The sequence below is a fragment of the Lissotriton helveticus genome, chromosome 1_1 (assembly GCF_964261635.1).
Source record: "Lissotriton helveticus chromosome 1_1, aLisHel1.1, whole genome shotgun sequence".
Taxonomy (NCBI): domain Eukaryota; kingdom Metazoa; phylum Chordata; class Amphibia; order Caudata; family Salamandridae; genus Lissotriton; species Lissotriton helveticus.
In genome coordinates this window covers 1,245,241,801-1,245,263,406 of record NC_136057.1, presented here as the reverse complement: position 1 = coordinate 1,245,263,406, position 21,606 = coordinate 1,245,241,801, and positions in this window count along the sequence as shown.

Sequence of the window (21,606 nt, the reverse complement as noted above, 5' to 3'; positions counted from 1 at the left end):
TGTCTTACCTGAATTCTTTCAATACAATATTATTGTGCATTTCATGCAAATATGTACATCGCTATTACATTTTCTTTTGTAAATATTCATTAAAATTCAGTAAGCTTTTTCTGTATGAGTTTGGGACATTAATATCACACTGGATCATAATAAGATGACATAAAGAGACACTGGCGCAAAGACTATAATAACACAGCTAAAATGCTATACAAAGAGGCAATGACAAAATATAAACACCTGATCACCTTGCACAAGAGTAACTTCTATTGTACTCAAATAGAATCTGCTCAAAATTCGCCAAAAGCACTTTTCAAAGTGGTAACCAATCTCTCCACACCACCAACAGGGTCTATGGTTCAAGGCTCACAAGAGCTATGTAACTCGCTGGCTTGATTTTTTAAGGATAAGGTAACTCGCATCTACTCTGACTTTGCCACTCAGATTAATCCAGACCTTTCTACACTCAATAAACCCTCCAATACCTCCTCTACTCCTAGTTTTTCAGAATTTACGCAGGTTTCTTTTTTTGAGCAGGTACGCAAACTTGTCCTCTCAATCAAATCTGGTTCCCCTTTGGACCCCTCGCCACCTTCAATCCTTAAATCAATTCTGGAGCCTATCTCGACCATTCTTAGTGACATCTTTAACTCTATGTTCAACTCAGGGGTTTATCCCACACTCTAGAAAAGGGCTATCATTAAACCTTTGCTCAAGAAATCCAACTCGGATCCCTTGGACCCGAAAAACTATCGTCTCATAGCATGTCTTCCTCTCCCATCAAAAATCATAGAAAAAATCATACCAATCAAACCCAATACATCGACAATAATGATCTGTTCGATGAGACACAATTTGGGTTCAGGAAAGAACATGGGACTGAGACAGGTCTTATTAAGGCTTCAGATGACATTAAGATGATTTTGGATAAGGGAGGAGCTGCGGTCCTCATTCTGCTGGATTTATCCGCAGCGTTTGACACGGTCGATCACTCCATCTTGATCGACCGTGTCGCTGCCATTGGCATCAATCAATCAGCCAGGGCCTTACTCACTTCTTTCCTTGAAAATCGGATACATTCTGTCAAGCTGGGCGACTTTCAATCTCCGGTCTTCTCCCTCCCATGCGGTGTGCCTCAGGGATCCTCCCTAAGTCCGACCCTATTTTTTTTTTTTTTTAAAGAACCTTTATTGTAGCAGCATCGATAGACAGTCACGGGCCTACAACCAATCCGGCCGCCGGCCGCTACGCATATCAGGATAAAGGAACAACATAATATACAAGTTTCAGCGGTCCGGGGGTCGAAGGCAGGTCAACAGTCAGGACATGGCATACATTTAAAGTAACACATAAGCAAAAGGATCAATGACGGTTCATTTTACAATAACAAAAAAGGTAAGTGGTATTAATGTCGCACTATCATATACACCCCCATTACAGCTAGTCTAGAAGCAAGAAATTACGCCAACGATAAACATAAATTGCAAATGAGGGGAAGGGGGCATCACGGAAGGAGAGACGCGACAATCACTAAACAATCATGGCGAACAAGTCCCATCCTACATGGCGAAACACACTAAGGGTGACACGAAAGAAAGCGACATCAAAAAAGGAAAAGGGCAAAGGGCCATAGAAACAAAAGAAAAACAACACAACAGACCCATCCCCCAACCCCCCACCCTGCACCCCTGCGGATGGCTACGGCCTACCCCCCCCCAGCAGCGTGCCTGTCGCCCTAAATAAGAGACACGAAATACAGAGAAGAAAAGAGAAAAGAAAGGAAAATATACAGGAGGAGGGCCCTCGATCTAACGTTCCGGCTCCTCCCACCTTCGCATGCTAAAAATACGAACAGCAGCGAACGAAAAGTACAAGTGGCAGCAATCATGTAAAAATGCAATCAATTATAGCTCTGCAAGCGCCCCTTAAATCACCATAAACCATCCATGAGTCCCACCACGTCTCAATCAAAGTCACCCTTGGCCTCTTCTGTCGATAGCACAAACGTGGAACCAGTCTTCAGATAGGATATCAAATAGCACTAGAGGTTCGATCACACCGGGAGGATTTGGCAACGCCGTCGTGCCATAGGTCACAAGCCACCGGAGTATCGTCAATGATGCACGGCGGGAGACGGAACTGGACGATATCAACAGTGCCAGCAGTTTTAAATCAGAATACAGTCCCGCCATGCCTGCCCGCCATGCCTGAACAAAAAGTCGCAGAAAGCGCCGACACCACGCCAAAGCCGCCCACTCAATGGACCGGTGGTGTTCCTCCACATGCAGTTGAAAGATATGCCCCAAGGAAACAACCACAGGCATAACCGATGCAACCACAGCCAGCTCATGATCCACAACTGTCTTCGACTCCACGAGAGCAGATTCACTCGGGGTCAATGTATCAAAGGTAGACACAGCGGCGCCACCAGGAGAACAGTTCGTGCCATCACAAAATGGCGAAACAAAGACGGCGTCCACTTTTTCCCCCAAGTCTCGGGCCTCACAGATCAGGGTAGCGTGCAAAGTTGTTAATGCAGCCAGGACATCTGTGGGGGTGGGTGGTCTCTCACAGTGCCAAACCCCGGGATTCTCTCGTGCACTGGGTTCCCCGCCCGGGAGAAGGGCACACAGGAGGGCATCATCCGCCATCTTAGCCGTTTCGGTTTCCCGTTCCTCCATATCACCGTGTGTTCGGGCCTGCACCCGGCCACTGCAGGGTTCTCAACAGGATCTCAGGTCGGGGCAGGCGGCAGAAAGGAGAGGCACCAAAAGGCTAGACCAGCCTTGGAAGCCACCCAGAGGCTCCCGGGGCGGCCTATGAATATGACCGGGGATCTCACCGAGGGGGAGCTGGGCCTCACAAATTTCTTTCCGGCACAGCCATATCACGCCTTCCGCCGGGTGGCCCACTATGGGAAGTGGGTGGATCTCTTCTCTTTCGGTTCACGGATCCCGGAATCTCTACGACCGGCGTCTCAGCGGAACCCGAGGCCGGTGACGAATCACTTCCGGTCGGACACTCTCCTCACTTGGGATCCCGGTCTCGACACCCCGGAGGCCACCAAACCACAAGGGACATTTCTCCAGTTCTACTGCAGGGAGGGGTTGCAGAAGCAGACGGTAAGTGAGTGTATGCCTTCACTTATTCGAAATCACAGACGCTGCTCAGGATATGCATCAGGATATGCATGCAAGGCGGGAGAAGTCCGACCCTATTTAATATATATGTATCGGACTTAGCGAGAATCACTAAAACCCATGGGATGGGGGTGACCTCGTACGCCGACGACACCCAACTTGTACTCGCTATTCATAATGATGGAGCAGAAGTTGTAGCCAATTTGCAGAAAGGTATGCGTGACATCAGTCTTTGGATGTCTCGCACCTGCCTGAAACTGAACTCCGATAAAACGGAGGTAATGACATTTGGCAACTATGGGCCAGATGTAGGTAAATGGCATTTACTGATTCGTAAATACCGAATTTTACCGATTCGGTATTTACAAATCGGTAAATGCTATGTAGGTAAATATTTGGTAATAATTAACGAATCATTAAGATTCGGTAATTACCGAATCGGTATTTACCGAATCAGTAATTGCCATTGATTCCTATGGGCCTTGAGGCCCATAGGAATCAATGGCAATTACCGAATCGGTAAATACCGCTTCGGTAAATACCGAATAATTCAAGGGTGGCAGGGTGTTACTTTGACACCCTGTTGCACCCCTGATTAGGGCTTGTGTGCCATGTGGCACACATACATGCCCTAAGGGAATGTATGTGTGCCACATGGCACAGGTGTACATGCACAGATTTGCATATACACAGGTATTCGTTATTTACCACCAACTAATAGTTGATGGTAAATAACGAATCCTTAAAGCCCTGTAACACTGTTTACAGTGCCACCTACATCTTAAAATACAGAATCTGTAATTTTGCAGATTCAGTCAATTTACCATTTCGGTAAATTTACCGATTCGGTAAAATTACCGAATCTGTACTTTAAGATGCCCTACATCTCAAAAGGCTTTTACCGGTCGGTAACGGCCGAATTCGGCCGTTACCGACCGGTAACTGCCTACCTACATCTGGCCCTTAGTCCCTAGCTGGTCCCCAACCTGGTGGCCAACTGAAATGGGACCTCTTCCACCCCCTGTAGCAAAGGTTAGGAATCTGGGAGTGCTGTTCGATGATAAACTTTCATTTAAACATTCTGCCAATGCGCTTGTGTCCTCATCTTTCTTCACTCTTAAAATGATCCGAAAACTCCTTCCTTTTCTTCCAATGAGTGCAGGAAAAACTTTGATGTGCACTTTGATCTTATCGAAGATCGACTATTGTAATGGTCTTTTTTTAAATGCTCAGGAACAAGTATTGAATAAATTACAGCTAATTCAAAATTCAGCAGCAAGAATTCTGTCTGGCACACCGAAGTTTAATTCGATTTCTCCGGTAATACGCCAGCTTCATTGGTTGCCAGTTAGGAATCAAATTAAATTCAAAGCCCTCTGTATAGCATGCAGGGCGGTCAACAATTCGGGACCTAAGTTCCTAAGAAGGTCACTAGGGCGCTATATCCCCAGTAGACTTCTACGCTCCTCCTCTGCCTGTCTTCTAACTGTCCCTGGTACAAAGAAATCGTCTTGGGGAGACAGATGTTTCTCAATTGCCACAGCGAAATTATGGAACACCCTTCCTTCCCACATCAGGGCTAGCCCCTCTCTCCTCACCTTTAGGAAGTCAGTAAAAACCTGGCTTTTTAACCAGTAAATACCATCTCTATCTGCTCTGTATTATTGTTTTTCCAGCGCCGAGACACCTCCGGGTATTTGTGCGCTATACAAATTACATAAATAAATAAATAAATAAGATAGCTTGCTTATATGATTATTGCATTGTTCACACAAGATGTGCATTACTTCACAAATGGAATAGCATTGTCTATATATGCAACAAAGGATTAAATCCGTTTTAATGAACATTAGGCTTTGCATATCATGTGGGCCCGAGAATCACGCTCTCACAAATATTACTCTCTGATATAGGCAGAAACAAGTTTCAGGGCAGTTTGTATCTTTTAACTCTTTCAGTTTAAACAATGATTTATTTTAGGAAAATCATAAAACTGCAAATCTCGGAAATAAAAGTCCTGTGCCAAGGAATTCGACTAATTGAAATTAAAAAAAAATGTGATTGAAAATATCTTGTGATAAAATTCGTCACGATGCAAAACAATTGCTGAATACTAAAGGCACTGATTAAAAATAAGCGCAGCAAAATGATGTGCAACATCATTGACCTAAGAACCAAATATCAAACAAAGTAGTATAACAAATGTGTGCAACTTGTGAGATCCAAAAAGCAGACTAGCTCAAAGCATTCATATGAATATGTGCCTATATTCAATACAAACAAAAAAAAATGTGATTCTAGCATTATGTCTATTCACCTCAGTCACTCATTATAACTGGGCCAAAATCCAGTCCATCCTTTTTTGCCCACCATTCCACTTCAGACAAGAGCCATCATATGTAAATTAGCCCTGGTCCTGCGCCAATCGAAAGAGTCAAATCTGAACTACCTCGCCAGTAGTCATCTGAACAAGAGCACAAGAAACCCAAAACCCGTTTCAATCGCTTTGGGGCTGCTGGTAGGGTGTAGATTTCGTTTTATGGAACAGTGAACACGTGACCTACATAAGGGCATACCAGTTGCACTTAGGGTGTCACACTAAGAAAAACAAAAAAGTGATTCGTGGATTGTTTGAATTAATCTCAGTCACAGACCAAAATCCAGCCCACCATGTCATCTCAATTCAGAACAAAGGCTACCCCTGAACAATAGAAATGAGCGATGGGTGTATTAGTGTAAAAGATTGCATTAGGAAATGAAGCATTTATTTTACCCTGCCATCAGGTTGTGTTCTGGAGGCCTACCTGCTGTCAGAATAAAACTGCACATAAGATTATGGCTTTTTGTATACACTTTCATTTGCTTGTTGACTGGTTCCCGTGAATTTTGTTACAATTTAATTAAATGCATGAGCCATGATACTGTATTTTTCCTTTTCTCAAAGTTGTTATTCATCTACTTGAATGTGCGGAAATACTGACCAATTTTTCATTTGATGCATTTTGCCATTTATAAACAATGCGTATAACAGGCATTACTATGGCCCAGCATAATGTATCTCAGGCAAAACGTTTTTATTGATTAAGACCCCGACAAAATGAAATAACATTTCAGGACTCAAGCTGTAAAACCAAGTGTACAAGTACATAAAACATTTAAAACAATTTCACAAAAGATTTTAAAAAAATGTAAATACATTACAACACACAAATTCAGTTAGGGGAGACCTTTTAAAATTGAACATTTCATCTAAACGTGTTATCGTGAACTTGCATCAAAATGGAGTTATAAAACCACGGTGCGTTGTTGAGACTGCAGGGTAAATATCGATTACATGTCTTAAGTCCTGGATTCCTCCCTGCCACAAACCACACAGTCCTGTGGAATTGCACCAGCAGGTTTTGTAGGCCTTGAGAGGAAGCACCCCTAACCTGAGTAATAAAGAAGAATTAAATAATGTTTACTTAATATAGTAATTGATGTCACTAAGGTGGCTGAATCTCAGGCTAGAGCTTTTATTTAAAAAAAAAATCATATTTTGTGCTGGCGTCCAGGTGGAATATCTATTCACCTGGCATTCACTCACATTTATTTAAGACCGATTTTAGGTTTTCAATGAACATGTTACCTTTTTCCGGTGTTACAAGATTTCCTGCCTCAAAATGTCTGCAAGTGTGCCTTCTTTTGCATGGTATAGGCTATGGACCCAGCACGCTGTATTTGCATTCGCGAAGGGAAAGGAACTGTTGATTCAACTGGGACTGATTGGCTTACTGAGGCAAATAATTTTCTCTTCATAATGATCTATAAATGACCATTGCTTCATAGATGCATATCCAAGAGCATATTTGAGGGTCAGAGGTATTTTTTGGTATATATTTCTAGTAAATGCTTAAAATGTCACTTTCCTTGAGGATTTATAAAATTAATTTATAACAATAGGGAAATTGAAATAAAAAAACCTGTAAGACATACTCCTACTTCAATAACATTTCAACAAAACATTTTTCTATATCAAATACAGTACATATTTTAGTCTAAATATCCTATTCTTGTCTAAATAATGTCTAACAGATACTTACCGGGCATTAAGAAGCAGATAATAAAAGTCTCCTGGGCTTTGGTGTATGTGGAATGTGTAGGGGTTCTTATTCTGGATTTTTAAGTGTGGTTGAATTATGCTTTAAAGTGCAGCAGTTTGGAGTAGCAATAAAAGGTTATGCATAATGCTTGCCTCCGTGTCTTTCATGCAATTCAGATTCTCTGATCATAAAACTAGGAGAATCTCCTTTTACAATTGAGATTTTGACTAAATATTTTTCCTAAATAATGTTCAACCTATAGGCCAGCTGAATGCTCAGCAGTTTATTCTTCCTTTAAAAGCCATTATTTTAGTCTTTGTGATGTCAGATTTTAAGTAATGTTTTCCTGCATACTCGTTCAAAACTTCCTAATTATGCTGTAGCCCTAGTGGAGGAATGCCAAATAAAACCATTTGCATACATTTAAATATTTAAATTATAAGATGAGGCACATCGAGGAAAATTGTGTACATTTGCAAAGTGGGCTGGCAAGGTACTGAGATATAGGGCCACATGTATCAATAGTCGACTTAGCGATCACCTAATTGCAATATTCTGTGAATCACAATTAGGTAATCGATATTCCTAATGTATGAAACTCCATCAGTTTCATTTAGTGATTCTGAGTGGGTGACAAATCGACCTAACTCAAGAATATTAATGAGGTAGGTTGCAATTTGCCACTCATTGGGAATGGCTAAAATCATGAGGTTGTTGGCCTGCCAGAGTCGGTAGACCACCATGTCCGTAATTGCTTTTAAATAAAGCAATCATTTTATTAAAATACATCCCGTTTTCCTTAAAGGAAAATGGGTTGCATTTAAAAAAAGAAAAATGAAAAGTTCTACTTTTATTTTTTAAGAACAGGCAGTGGTCAATTGGTCAACTTGTTAAATACCATTCCCAAAGGAGAAGTTCCCATTTGCAAATGGGTTACTACATACTTGAGGTAGGTGATGAAATGCAGATGTTTTGTGACCGCAGTTCAGTTGCAAAATATTCTTACAAACTGCTGCGATTCGGTATTAGGAAGGGAAGCCCTAATCACCCCCCCTTCCTGATATCGAATCGGTATGTATTTGCAATTTCAAAATTGTGATTCGTTAACATGTTACTATTAGAGCTGGCATCTTTTGGCATGTTAGTCACCCTTAAGGTGTAGGCCCAAGGTACCCCTGTTGGCAGGGTGCAGTGTATGTGAAAGGTAGAACATGCACTGGTGTGTGTCACATGACCTGATAGTAAAATACAGTGTTTTTCGTTTTTCACTATTGAGAGGTTATCTGTCCCAAAGGATGGAATGAGGAATACTTCATAACATCTTACGAGTATATCTTACCATTGGGACAAGATAGAGAAATGCAGTTTAGTATTCCTGAACGCAGAGGGTCAAAATGCATCTTTTTTTAGTAAAGATGATTTTTATTTTTATGTTCTGTGTTTGAAAATACCACTTTTAGAAAGTGGGTATTTTCTTGCTTAGCGATCCTGTGTGCCTCTTCTGGGTTGTAGATTAACTGTCTGGCTTTGGAGTGACAGGGGCTAGGGATGGGCATCTCTTCAGTCAGCCACTTGGAGAGTCGGGTGGGTTCTGCCTTTCCTGGATGAGTCAGGGCTGGGCTGGATAGACCTGGGCCACATTTAGCAGCGGGAGGAGATTTCTTTGCACCTAAATGGGGCTGGTCTGCCTCCACCTCCTGCCAGGGAGCTGGACCAGAGAGGACAAACTGGTTTGGACTGAGCACAGACACTCTCTGCCCAAGAGAACAATGAGAAACTGAGTATATACATTTGGGCCCAGACCCCAGAACTTTAGAACTCGCTTGGATCAAGGAACCTGCCAAGAAAAAGAGCTGGAAGGACTGCCGGGAGGAGTACTGCCACTTTGCTGGGTTGGCCTGCAGTTGCTGCTTCTTCATTGGGCAGTGAAAGGACTAACTGAACATTCTTCACTAGTTGCTGAGTATCTCAAAGGGGTTGAAATAGAGCTTGCCTCCTGTTCTGGAAGTCTCAGGGACAACAAAGACTTTATTCACCTCTGGGAATCGCCTCTAGAACCGTGAGTTACAGTTACCACAGAGGGGGAAAGCAACCAACACTGTCACTGACACTGCTGCTGGCTTAGTGTCCTAAAGGCACCACCGCACCGCAACCTTGGTCTCACCGACGATGACGACTGCCACCACCGTCGAAGCGCGGCTTGCACCACGATCTATGGGCACCGCACTCCACAACGCCTTGCTTCACTCCCCCACCCTGGTCTCACCGACAACGTCACTGCACACTGACCTTGACACCCAAGACTGCACCTTGGATAGGGGGCACTGCTCGTAAGTCACACAATACACCACCCTGTACCACACAGCGGTCTGTGCCGACCTATGCCAGCTCCCATTAACCAGCACTGTCGCTTGTACTGTGACCTGTCAGCACAGCAACAAGCACCGCCTCACTCCGCACCACAGCCCTGGTCTCTCCAACGCTGCTGGATGACCGTCACCAAACTGTTGCCTGCACTGCAACTTGAGGGCACAGCACGCCGCACAACATCACATCGCAACCGCGACGGTTGCCACGACCGGCCCGCATGGACACAGTCGGCCAGAACTAAAGGTACTGTTTACGAGTCTGCTGATACCAGTGCCAGTTCGCACCGACGTTGTCGGCCGAAACTGTTGGATTTTGTTTTCAGCACCACTGTAGACCTGGATTGAGCTACTGGCTTCAAGGAACCGCATTTTAAAATTATGATTGCAAGGTGCATATTTTTGATTACTGTATGTGGGTCTTTTATAATTTTAGTCTTGTTTGCACAGATAAATATTGGTTATTTTTCTAAAACTGGTGTGGTGTCCTTTTGTAGTGCTTTCACTGTATTACGTTGGTTATGTGCACATGCTTTACACACTGCCCCTGAGATAAGCCTGACTACTCATGCCAAGCTACCAAGGGGGCGAGCAAGGGTTATTTCAGTAGTGTATCCCCCTTATCCTGACCAGAAGGAAGGGTCCCTATTTGGACAAAGGTGCCAACTAGAGACCCCAGTTACTGAATAGCAAATTGGAATTTATACATACAAATTGGGCCATTTGCAACCGGTAAAATGCATGATACATGTGGCCTATAGAGAGGAAGGTAGTGGGGCCAATGGGCAGCTTTGATTCAGGCCATTCTTTGTTTGTATTTTAGTGGTTAGGCCCTTACTTCCTCCCGTTAACACTCTGTACCACATGGAGGAATGTAATGCTATAAGTACTCTCAGTAAGTTCGGAAGGATGCCCAGTGTGCTCAGTTTCTTCCAGGGGGCTGGCCTGTTAACTATATTGATTGTCGTTGAGAAATCAATAAAGGCACTTTAAAGGATTTGTGACTTTCTTGCCACATTTTTATCTATTAGAAATTGGACCATTGAAATGTTATCCATCACTGAGTGGTTAGATCTGAAAACTCCCTGTTCTCTTAGGGTAATTCCTTTATTAGAACATTGGAATTTTAGGAGCTCAATTAAAAACAGTGGAGTGCTCCCGGCTTCTAATGGCCGGCAGAAGCCAGGAGCTGCAACATTTCAAAGTTGTTGTTAACAGCTGTTGCTGTGAACAAAGGCCTCACGGAGCCCAAAAGGATTTCAATCCTCTCTGGCTCTTAAGGCCTTTGTTTTTATTTGTTAAAACTTTCTGCCCTCTAGTGGCAAAATGTTCTAATAGCCTTATAGCCGTCCTTAGTTGGGTTATACCGGCATTAAAGCTCCACTCCCTTGTTAAAGGTCCTTGCCTTCGACTCAGGACTTAAACCCAGGAGCGGACCTTTATCGGCTGGTATTGCCAGTTATGATGGGCTATAAGGCTATAATACATGCCTTATACTATAGATGTTCTAGTATGCTGGCTGAAAAGATCTTGTCCGATGCATCCAGAAGAGCGATCTGACGGTAATTAACTGTCAAGGTTTGTGATCCTTTTTGTGAAGTGGTATTATAATACTCCCCTTCCAAGAGGCGGGGATTCGCCTAGTTTGGTAACAGTGGTTAAAAGAGGGAGCAAAAATGTATTCCATCAGGACCCATTGCTGCTGCGGGTATTGCCCTTGTTATATATGCGACTATTTATTTATTTGTTGGAGTTGTTTCAAACTCAACCTGATCTGTGGAGAATGTAGCAAGTGTAATGTTCCTCTTGACTGTAAAAGGTTGATTTTGCTAAAAATGCTGGAATGGGTCTAATTAGACTACATTGGATTTTTCCTTAATTCTGTTTGCACTCTCCCAGCAATGCTGTAAATATTACACCTATATTATACTTTATTATCATACGGCTACACAAGCTAAAACAATTTTCAGTCAATACAATTGTAAAAATCTTTACTACATAACTTATTTACAGTAAGATGCAACAAAAAAAAAGAAAACAATTAAAATATACACTGTTTTTTTCCTTTAATCAATCACATATCTTGTCTTCACCAGTTTATCTGTATGCTAGGGCACCCTATTTTTTTTCAACAACATCTAAACATTTTACAGTTTCACTGAAAAGTAATGGATTGCCACTGTTAAATCACAAACTAATGACCTCCCTAACTTTAAATACATCATACTAAAAAACAGTTAAAAACCATAATCTACTCTTGGCCTAAAAACATTCTGCATGTGCATAAACGAGGACCTAAGCTTTCAAGCTCACACAGGAATGGCATACAGCCTCCTACTTAATTTGGGAACATATTCAGGCAGTAGAAATTGAATGAGCCTGAGGTTCTTCAGTATGGGCATATGTAAATAGCTTTGAAATGTTCCTTGCCATCAGGGGCTGTATTTTAGAAAGATTACATTGCCCCGGTCTATACCATGGCGCACCTTTAACAAAGTGTGCCAAGCACAGACTGTGGCAGTACCCCCTATAACGTCACTACCCCCAGGGCAGTCACAAACCCACAACTACCCTTGGGGCAAATCATTAGTAAAAGACAGAAGGCTGTTTGAAACAGCTGCTCCATCCTTCACAGTGCAGGTGGAAGCCAACACCTCAAGGGTGGGCAGAGATCTCTGTGCAGGTAGGTTCAGTGGGTGACTGAGCCTGACTACAAGGAAGTCTTTGGGGAGGTTCCATGGGACCCACTCACATCCTTGTAGTAGTCACCATGGGGTAGAGTGGGACACAGTGACTGTGCAGCACCTCTTTGTGTACCTCCTGACCACCTCTTTGTCACTTTGCCATATCCATAGGATGGCATAGGCACAGAGGCAAAGAGTTTCCCTCATTAGTATGGCTCCATGTCCTTGATCTAATGCAGGAAAATCCCCTTTGCATGGCACTGGCACTATATTTATAACGGTTCAAACTGGATTACAGAAGGGGCTGTAGAAATATCTGCAACTACTCCTGTAATACCTAAGTGCTGGGTGGTTTAGAAAGTGGGCGCACACTCTTTTTGCACTCCAGGTCACTATGTGTAATATTAACACAGATGTTCATAGTCATGATCGCATAATCCTAAATGGAATTGGGTTTTCATTAATTCCACGAAAGGCGTGGAAGAGGATGTCTCTTTCCATAGATCAATAGTGTCCAACTCAGCCAAAGCATTTATTAAAAATGTTCTCCAAGGGTTCAAGTGACCTTCAATGTCACTGTCAATAACATCCTCATACAACATTTTTTCATGGATATTTGCACAGCACTTCTGACTTGATAACAAAGCTGTACAAATGCTGTTTTGTCTGGCGGGGCCTATCTCAACAAGTCAAAATTCAAATTACATAAACTTGGCTAGTGGAAAAGGGGAACAAACAATAATTTAGAGTAACACTTGCATTATTCTAAATTAAGCACAGTTGAAACCTTATCAAGATGTGCCTTTTATCCATAGTCCAGCCCTGAGGTCATTTATTTTTCTGTGCAGGCATTCCCTGACAGTTCAGAACAAGAAAAAAGTATTGGTAAATGCATTAGGTTTCGACCTATATGAATAATAATACGTTGATTTTTGTTGTAAGTTGTAGCTTGCTGAGTAGTTGTACAATTTAAGTTACAGAAAGTCAGTCAATGAGTTATGTCTTGTTTATGTACAAAAAGGCAATATATTGTGCTGTTACTAGTGATATAGTGCAGGTTAGTAATAGCCAAAGTTTGAAAAATGAAATGAAAGAGGGAAATTATAGAATTAATTGATGTAATAGCAATCATATGTGTTGAGAGTTCTGACAACATGTGGGCCTTATGCCACTGCACCTGCTGCACCATTCAAACCATGCCCCTAGTGCCTGCAAGATAACTCCATTTGTGACTGCCTATTCAGTAGGAAAATATACCAATATTGGTGTTTAGAGGAGTTATCACAACGTTTGGCCTCTGTGACACTACACCTGCTACACCATTCAAATCATGACCCTATTGCCTGTAAGGTAATTGCACTTGTGACTGCCTGTTTAGTAGTAAAATATTGCAATATTTTGGGTTTAGAGGGGTTCCTATAGTGGGGTCACTGCACCTGCTGCACCATTGAAGTCACGACCATTGGGCCTCCAAGGTAACTGCACGGCAATATTATGTGTGTAGAGGAGTTCTGACAATTTTTGACCCGGGAGCTACCAGGAGCGGCCCTTGGAAGTAAGAGCGGTGGGGCAGGGTAGGGGGATTCGACACACGACGACGAGGGAAAATTAATTATATATTTAATTTGTCCTCGTCGTCACCATTCTTACTTTCACGGGCCGCTCCTGGGTTCTACTGCACCTGCTGCACCAATCAAATCATGACCATTTTGTCTACAAGGTAACTGCACTTGTGCCTCCCTATTTAGGGGTTGATTCTAATCTTGGTCGGAGGACCCTCCCAATGCCATTTGCAGAAATACCTTCCGACCGACACATTCTGGGAGCTGGTCTATCCAAACGACGTAGTACGATGCGCAGATGTCTCCAATTCCAGCACGACCCGTACGCTCCGAATCGAGCAACATTTTACAGACGAACAGACCCCGTCAACCATAAATGGAGTTGTCCGGAAACAATTCTCAATCAGTTACTGGCCAATCAAGAACAATGTGTATTTCCTACACGCCGGATAGGTCGCCACCTCTAGCACGTCAGAGCATTCGGAAGAGCAGTACATCAGTTCCAATTCGCGCTACAACACGAACAACGCGTACGAGAAGAAGCTGCCATGTATCTGATCATGCATGTCATCCCTGTACTGTAGGCCTATGACCGAATCAACAACCGGAACCGACGCGCACATTGCAGACGGTAAGTCAGACACCTACCACCCACTAATACGTGATGATCCTGCAAAAGTCTAAACACACATAGGGGGTGGATGCCCATACCCCTGCACAGTCCACCCCAGAAGGGCACAGTCCACCCCAGAAGGGGTGGATGACCATCCCCCCAGCACAGTACCCCCCAGAAGGGGTGGATGCACAGCCTCCCAGCACATTCTACCGCTGAAGGGCACAGTTCACCCCAGAAGGGGTGGATGACCATCCCCCATCACAGTCCACCCCAGAAGGGCACAGTCACCCCAGAAGGGATGGATGACCATCCCCCAGTACAGTCCACCCCAGCAGGGGTGGATGCACAGCCACCCAGCACAGTCCACCCCAGAGGATGTGGAGGGCAAACACTGCCCCACTACTCCCATGCCAGGTTTGTGTATCACACACAAACATCTTAAGTCAGTGACACATCATGCAAACAAATGCTATTACATCCATCACTCTATTGAACAAAGGCCGATAGTGGGGTACAAACCACCAGCATTGACATGTACATAGGGGAGAAGGAGTATCACCCCTATCAGTGTATTGCACAAAATATGACCATGGGGTTCAAAGCACAAGCTATGCCAGGAACATTGGGGAAATGGGGTATTACCCCACCACCCCTCAGTGGTGGTGTCTGTTGAGGCACACATAGTTTGGCCTTACAAAGGAAAACATGCCATGTGGAGACAAGCATTGCCATTGTGGGCTAACACTGCCCCCAATCTTAATTTTGACATTGGAAGAAGTGACCATCTAAAGACACGTTGACATCAGGTGACAGGGAAGGGAAGAATCTGCTGAGTGTGAGAATTCATACACACATACAAGTGGCAAATGCATGAAAACAGAAGAAAGTTAAAAAACGTGCCAATGTTGGTAGCACAGTTGTGAGTCTAATGATGTCTAATGTGAGTTTACACAAAGCGCAGGTACTTATAGCAACAAAACTATGCCGGACACCAGACTGAATTAATTTTGTCCCATGCAACCACAGCACGGACACTCTCAGTCAAATTGACTGTCAAATCAATAGACAATTTTGCAAGCCTTGCTGACAGGAACCTCTGCAGGCACTACAGTCTTGGTAGAAAAAGGGCTGTCGACACCAGAAAATAATGCTCACAGAACACATACCATGAGCTTAGGAAAATGTCACAGAGTAACACACTGTCAAGAGGTGATTTCACTACTGTTGAAGTTCCGCTGTGTCAAGCTCAGTCTTGGCATGTGTCTGCCTTGTCAGAATGTGACTCGGACATTGACTAATCTATTACAACACACAGAATACTTTGGTCCAATCATCCTGTATACAGGTGTATTTCCCAAGTTGGCTACACGTACTATGAAGGCATGTATCTCAAGTGGCATCAAGTACACAGATGACTTGTTCCTCATCAATGCACTAATATGCATGTAAATTGGAGAGGTGTACACCATTAGAAACAGTAAAAATTATTATAAATGTCAAGACCAACATATGTGCTAAAGTGTACGCCAAAGATGGGAGAGGTTGTGAAAAAAATGTCACACTCCTTGTCAAATACAATGTTGCTCGTGACAAACAGCCATATCAGCCCACAACACGGACTCCACACTCAGGGCAGCAGGGGTGACAGATGCAGGGGGTGCCGTGCCCGCCCCATAGGAGACATGTTCCCTCACACTGGATTGTCCACGGATCTTTGGAATTGGAGCAGCTGGGAGGGTGAAGGAGGTGGTGGTGGCGGGAACAGACTCTGTGGGTGCGGCCTCCGCTCTGGAAACACCCACCACCACAAGGGAGTGCTCACTGGAGCTGGATGGTTCATCAACTGATGTCAATGTGGTTGAGGGGGCTTCAGTGTGGCTCCCCTCACCCTCTGTGCCACTGGGTCACTCAACGTCATCCACAGTGGACCCCGTCTGGCTAGCTGCTTCCTCCTGCTCCTTGGAACTCTCTCCTCCAGTTGGCGTTGAAGCTGTGAACAAGGAGGGGAAACAAATGTACATCAGTCATCTGCATATACTTGACACTAGATTTATGTTCCCAACACATCACACAGCAAGGCCTTGCATAATGTCAAAGTCACTATTCATTTACCGCACAAATATGTAGATAGGTCACCTGTCAGTCTGCCTGTGAATAATGGCTAACAACACATGTTGGCAATCGAAACATCTGTTAGATGTATCTCAATTTAATTCATGTACATGCCCAACATGGCACTGTCTTGCCTGTTGTCTGATCTGTAATGCTCCTGAGTGTCAGGGCTTAACGCAAACATGTCTCATCACATGCAAGGGAGTCTGGCATTGAGCACGCAAATGAGATGAACAAATACCTACGTTTGCATGATGTACATACTCCCATCCACAGTAACCAATATGAGCTCATGTCATGAACTCCAATGCCAAAAAGGTCTGCATGCAGGACAACTGAAAAGTCTAAAACTGCATCTCAAACATTTTCATGTGCCATACTATGCCACAGTCCTGTCTGCCTAAACAGTCTGTACTGACTCTTGTAACCGAGCCAGGGAATCAACATTTAACAGTCAGCACCAGGTCACACTCAAGTATACACTGTGTACATACCATCTGGACTGCGCAAGGATACTTTTTCCCTAAGTGCTACATAGAATTTGAACACTTTGACAAACTCATGTTGTTTAACTGAGACATTTGAGTGTATGAAGTCTAATATCTCAATACAGGAGCATTTTGCATACTCCCAAAAACAAAGTAATGCAGCAAACCCATATCTGTTTAAGCCACCAATATGCACTGTCAAGGGATGACACACACATGATTTGTCCTGTGTATCTGAGCTAATTGACATACATAAGATTGCTGTCCATATCCAAAGCCACATGTGCCCTATTGTCCTATACACACTGACACAGAGTCAGACACATGAATCTTCATTTGCAATAGTTACAGTGTTTACTGACACACACAATAGGAATATGACAGTGCCCCTAATGACCTGAGTTGGCATACCTGTCCTAGTCCATGTGAAATATGGCATTATTGGGAGTACCTGGCTGCTTAGCATGCATCATTTAAGCAAATTTAGTTCATATGTCTGAGACACCAACATTGGTCTTACCTGCTGCACATGTGCAGTATTCATGCCACAAGCCTGTGTTTACCCTGATCATCTATTCGTCCATTTAGGTATGTACCATACAGAGTGCAGGTCATGTGTCTGTCAAGTTGCTTACAAATGTCAGACAAGCCCATCACTCATGACGGTCAGCTCAATGCACCTGTTGTACATGGTGCTGTACACAGTGACTTTGGACTACAGCTAACACACAGGAGTCTGGTGACACAGGTCACAGACATAAAGGGACACACCTGGGCATCAGATGACATTGGGCATCTTTACATTTTGCGAAACAAGTGTTGTCTCAGCAGACACACAACTCGTGATCGTGTTACCAGGCTGAGGGAGTGCAACATGCATGTCAGACAGAGTACATCTAAGTGGCTCAAATTCAGCATCCCATCCAGGTCAGGGAAGACCATCGTAAGTATCCCGAGCATGGGCGGGTGAGGGTCCGTCGTCCACCCCTTTTGCGAGGAGGTGACAGCTTCAGCTGGACTCTAGCAATTCTCTGGGTCCTGCCTACTCTTCTGGCAGTGGTGGATGCGGCGCTTGAAGACCCTCACTGATCTCACAGCCTGGATGATGGTCAACCAAATTTCCTGCTTCTGATGGGCGTCAACCTATAAGGATGACATAGGGACACACCATTACTACTCATGGGCCATGTTTGTTCTTCTCACACGTTGATACATAGGTCATTGCTAGTAGGGCAGACGATGAATTAAGGAAGTTCATGTAGGGGCAGTTTTCCTGTGTTTATGCCTGCCTTCACAACATGAGTACAGTGCATGAGATGAACTAGCACAGGATACTATTTTACTTCACTGTCCATGTCCAGTACCCGATCCTACACATAGTGAGAATTACAATGACTGTGTGTGCATTCATGTCCTTGGTGATCAGAATGCTAATTGTGCCTGTTAGGAAACATGGTGTACTGAGAAGTCAGTGGAATCAACACTCACCTGCTCCCCTGGCTTCCCATATAGCTCACTGACAGTATATCGAGAGACATAAAATCGACGTAGAGAAATATCGACACAAAAATATCGACATCCTATCTACATTATGGTAAGTACAAAAATATAAAAAAACTAATATCGATGTCAAAAATATCGTAGTTAAAAATATTGTTTTTTTAAAGTTACAAAAACAATGTAAAATAAAGTAAATAATACATATAATTAAAATAACATAGTTAAAAATCTTTTAACATGTTTACAAATTATAACTAATATATATAATATAAAAATATAATAAACATATACATATATCTCATATATATACTTAATAATATTTTAATAATTATTTTAATAACTTATAAATTGTTTAAAAATATCTTACAAATTACAAATACATCTCTACACATAAAACAATAATATAAATAAAAATTAAATAAATATATATAACAAATAAAAAAAAATACAATTATTTTTAAAATTAAATATATACTACATTAGCTAAAATAATGTAAAAAAATGTAGATAGCGGAGGGAACAAAATTACTATTGCAACTCCAAACAGTGCAACAGTAGGGAAAGTGTTGGATAGCGTAGAGGGTAAAATTACTATTCCCACTCCAGTGAGAGCAACACTAGGGAAAGTGTTGGATAACGTAGGTGTAAAAAATACTATTCCCACACCAGTGAGTGCAACATTAGGGAAAGTGTTGGATAGCGTAGTGGTAAAAATTACTATTCCCACTCCAGTGAGTGCAACAGTAGGGAAAGTATTGGATAGCGTAGGGGTAAAAATTGCTATCCCCACTCCAGTGAGTGCAACAGTAGGGAAAGTGTTGGATATCGTAGGGGTTAAAATTACTATTCCAACTCCAGTGAGTGCAACAGTAAGGAAAGTGTTGGATAGCGTTGGGGTTAAAATTACTATTCCAACTCCAGTGAGTGTAACAGTGTGGAAAATGTAGTATAGCATAGGAGTTAAATTAACATACTTATTAATTAATTATATATATATATATATATATATATATATATATATATATATATATATATATATATATATATATATATATTTGTTCCAAGTTTCCAAGTAGCTCCTTCCGAGGTACTGGGACCCGAGAAGGTTGGCGCATACTCCGGCGGAGCAAGCCGGTAATATTCAATATTCCACAATGTAAACAATGTTCATGCGCTCTCAGGAAGAACAGGCAAAGACCAAAGGTAATGCTTCCAGGTTTATTCCACACAACGTGTTCCGGCGACAAGCCTTGATCACGTGTAGAAGTGCAAGTCACAAGCAAGCATAAATAAAGTTTTCAATGACCGTGCAAGATAAACAAACATAGACAAGGGACTGATTTTACAAATGGAATATGGCATCAATCTTGGAAAGGTGAAATTAAGTTACAAATCAACAGTATTTTCACATTAACATCAGTGTCGGTTAGATACATGTTTGTATTGTTGTAAAACATTCAAGAATATGAACAAATAATATGGTAACTCAACCCTTATTCTTAAATCGGCACTTGTTAAATAAAGCCTGATCAGTTACGAAAGTCGTATGTTCCTAGACAGTTTCTGTGCGTAGTACATATATTGCAAAAAGGAGTTGTTAAATGTATTTTTTGATCTAGGGCTGAATATACAACAATAAGGGGAGCCGAACAATTACAACATTTCACCACTGGACAAAGTAACTTTACCAGCGATGTGCTCCATCGGTAACTTTCATGTATAATTTGCAAGTGCAAGATCGTAATGAGAGTAGGACAGGTAAATACCTAGTTCTAACCTACTTGTCACTATCGCGGAGCGCATAACCAATTACCATATTTGCAAAATAAAGTAGTTAAAGGTGCCAAAGGTCTCTTAAAAAAGATGACAACATACATGACAGTGTCCAACCTTGTGTGACATAGGTGATACGATACTAGGAGTGCAAAGGGTAGGTACGCCCGTGTGGGTGAATACTTGTGCGAGGGCCCCTTCCTTTCCTCCTATAAGAAGATAAAGAAACAGAAAAACAATGTTAAAATTCCGAATAGTGAAAGAATAAAAAACAACAGACAATTATTACACAATTAAATTGTTATAGTCTGCTGTACAATACTAGAAGATGGAAATATTGATTATAATACATCTCAGCAGAAACAATATATATGTAGCCAGCACAGCATCTAGGAGCCCTCCCTTAGGTGGATTGCAAGTTCCTCGTCCATATTTAATTCCCCCGGGTTTTTTGTTTGAAAATCAATTATGTAACGTGATTCTCGTTGATTGTTACTCGCGCTTCTACACGTCTTCAAGGCTTGTCTCCGATACGCGTTGTGTGGAATAAACCTGGAAGCATTACATTTGGTCTTTGCCTGTTCTTCCTGAGAGCGCATGAACATTGTTTACATTGTGGAATATATATATATATATATATGTATATATATATATGTATATATATATATATATATATATATATATTAAATAACATATAAATAATTAATTAAAAAAAATATTAATAATAAATACCAATAAAATTAAATAAGTATTTACTTAACTAACATGAAATTACTTCCCAGCCAGCGACCCTTGACCCCACCAGGTAGGTCACTCCCCCTCCGCACAGCACCGGCCGCCTGTGTGTCCCTGCCCCAGCTGCCGCTGCTAAGGAAGTTCGAGGCCCTCCACCACCTGCAGGCTACCACCTGCACCTCATCCATGGTGGCCAGTGATAGGCCGTAGGTTTGTTCATCTTCCGCTTTATTGTTTTATTGTAGTGCCTGTATTTCATTGTTGTGTCTGTGACTGCTGTTGTTATGTCTTCCTCCACTGCCTGTTCGTGGTCTGTGCACGTTTTCCTCCCTCTGTTCCCCTTGCTGTCCCTGTGTCTCTCAGCCCGGTTTTCCCTTCTGTTCCCCTCGCTGCCCCCGTGCCTCTCTGCCCGTTTTTGCCTTGTTTCTCAGCTGCCCCTGTATTCTTGTGTCCTTTTTGCCTTCTGTGCCAATCGTTTTTTCCCCAGTATTCCTGTGCCCTCTTGCCTTCTGTGACACTTGTTTTCCCTCGATTTTTGTGCTTTTTGCCTA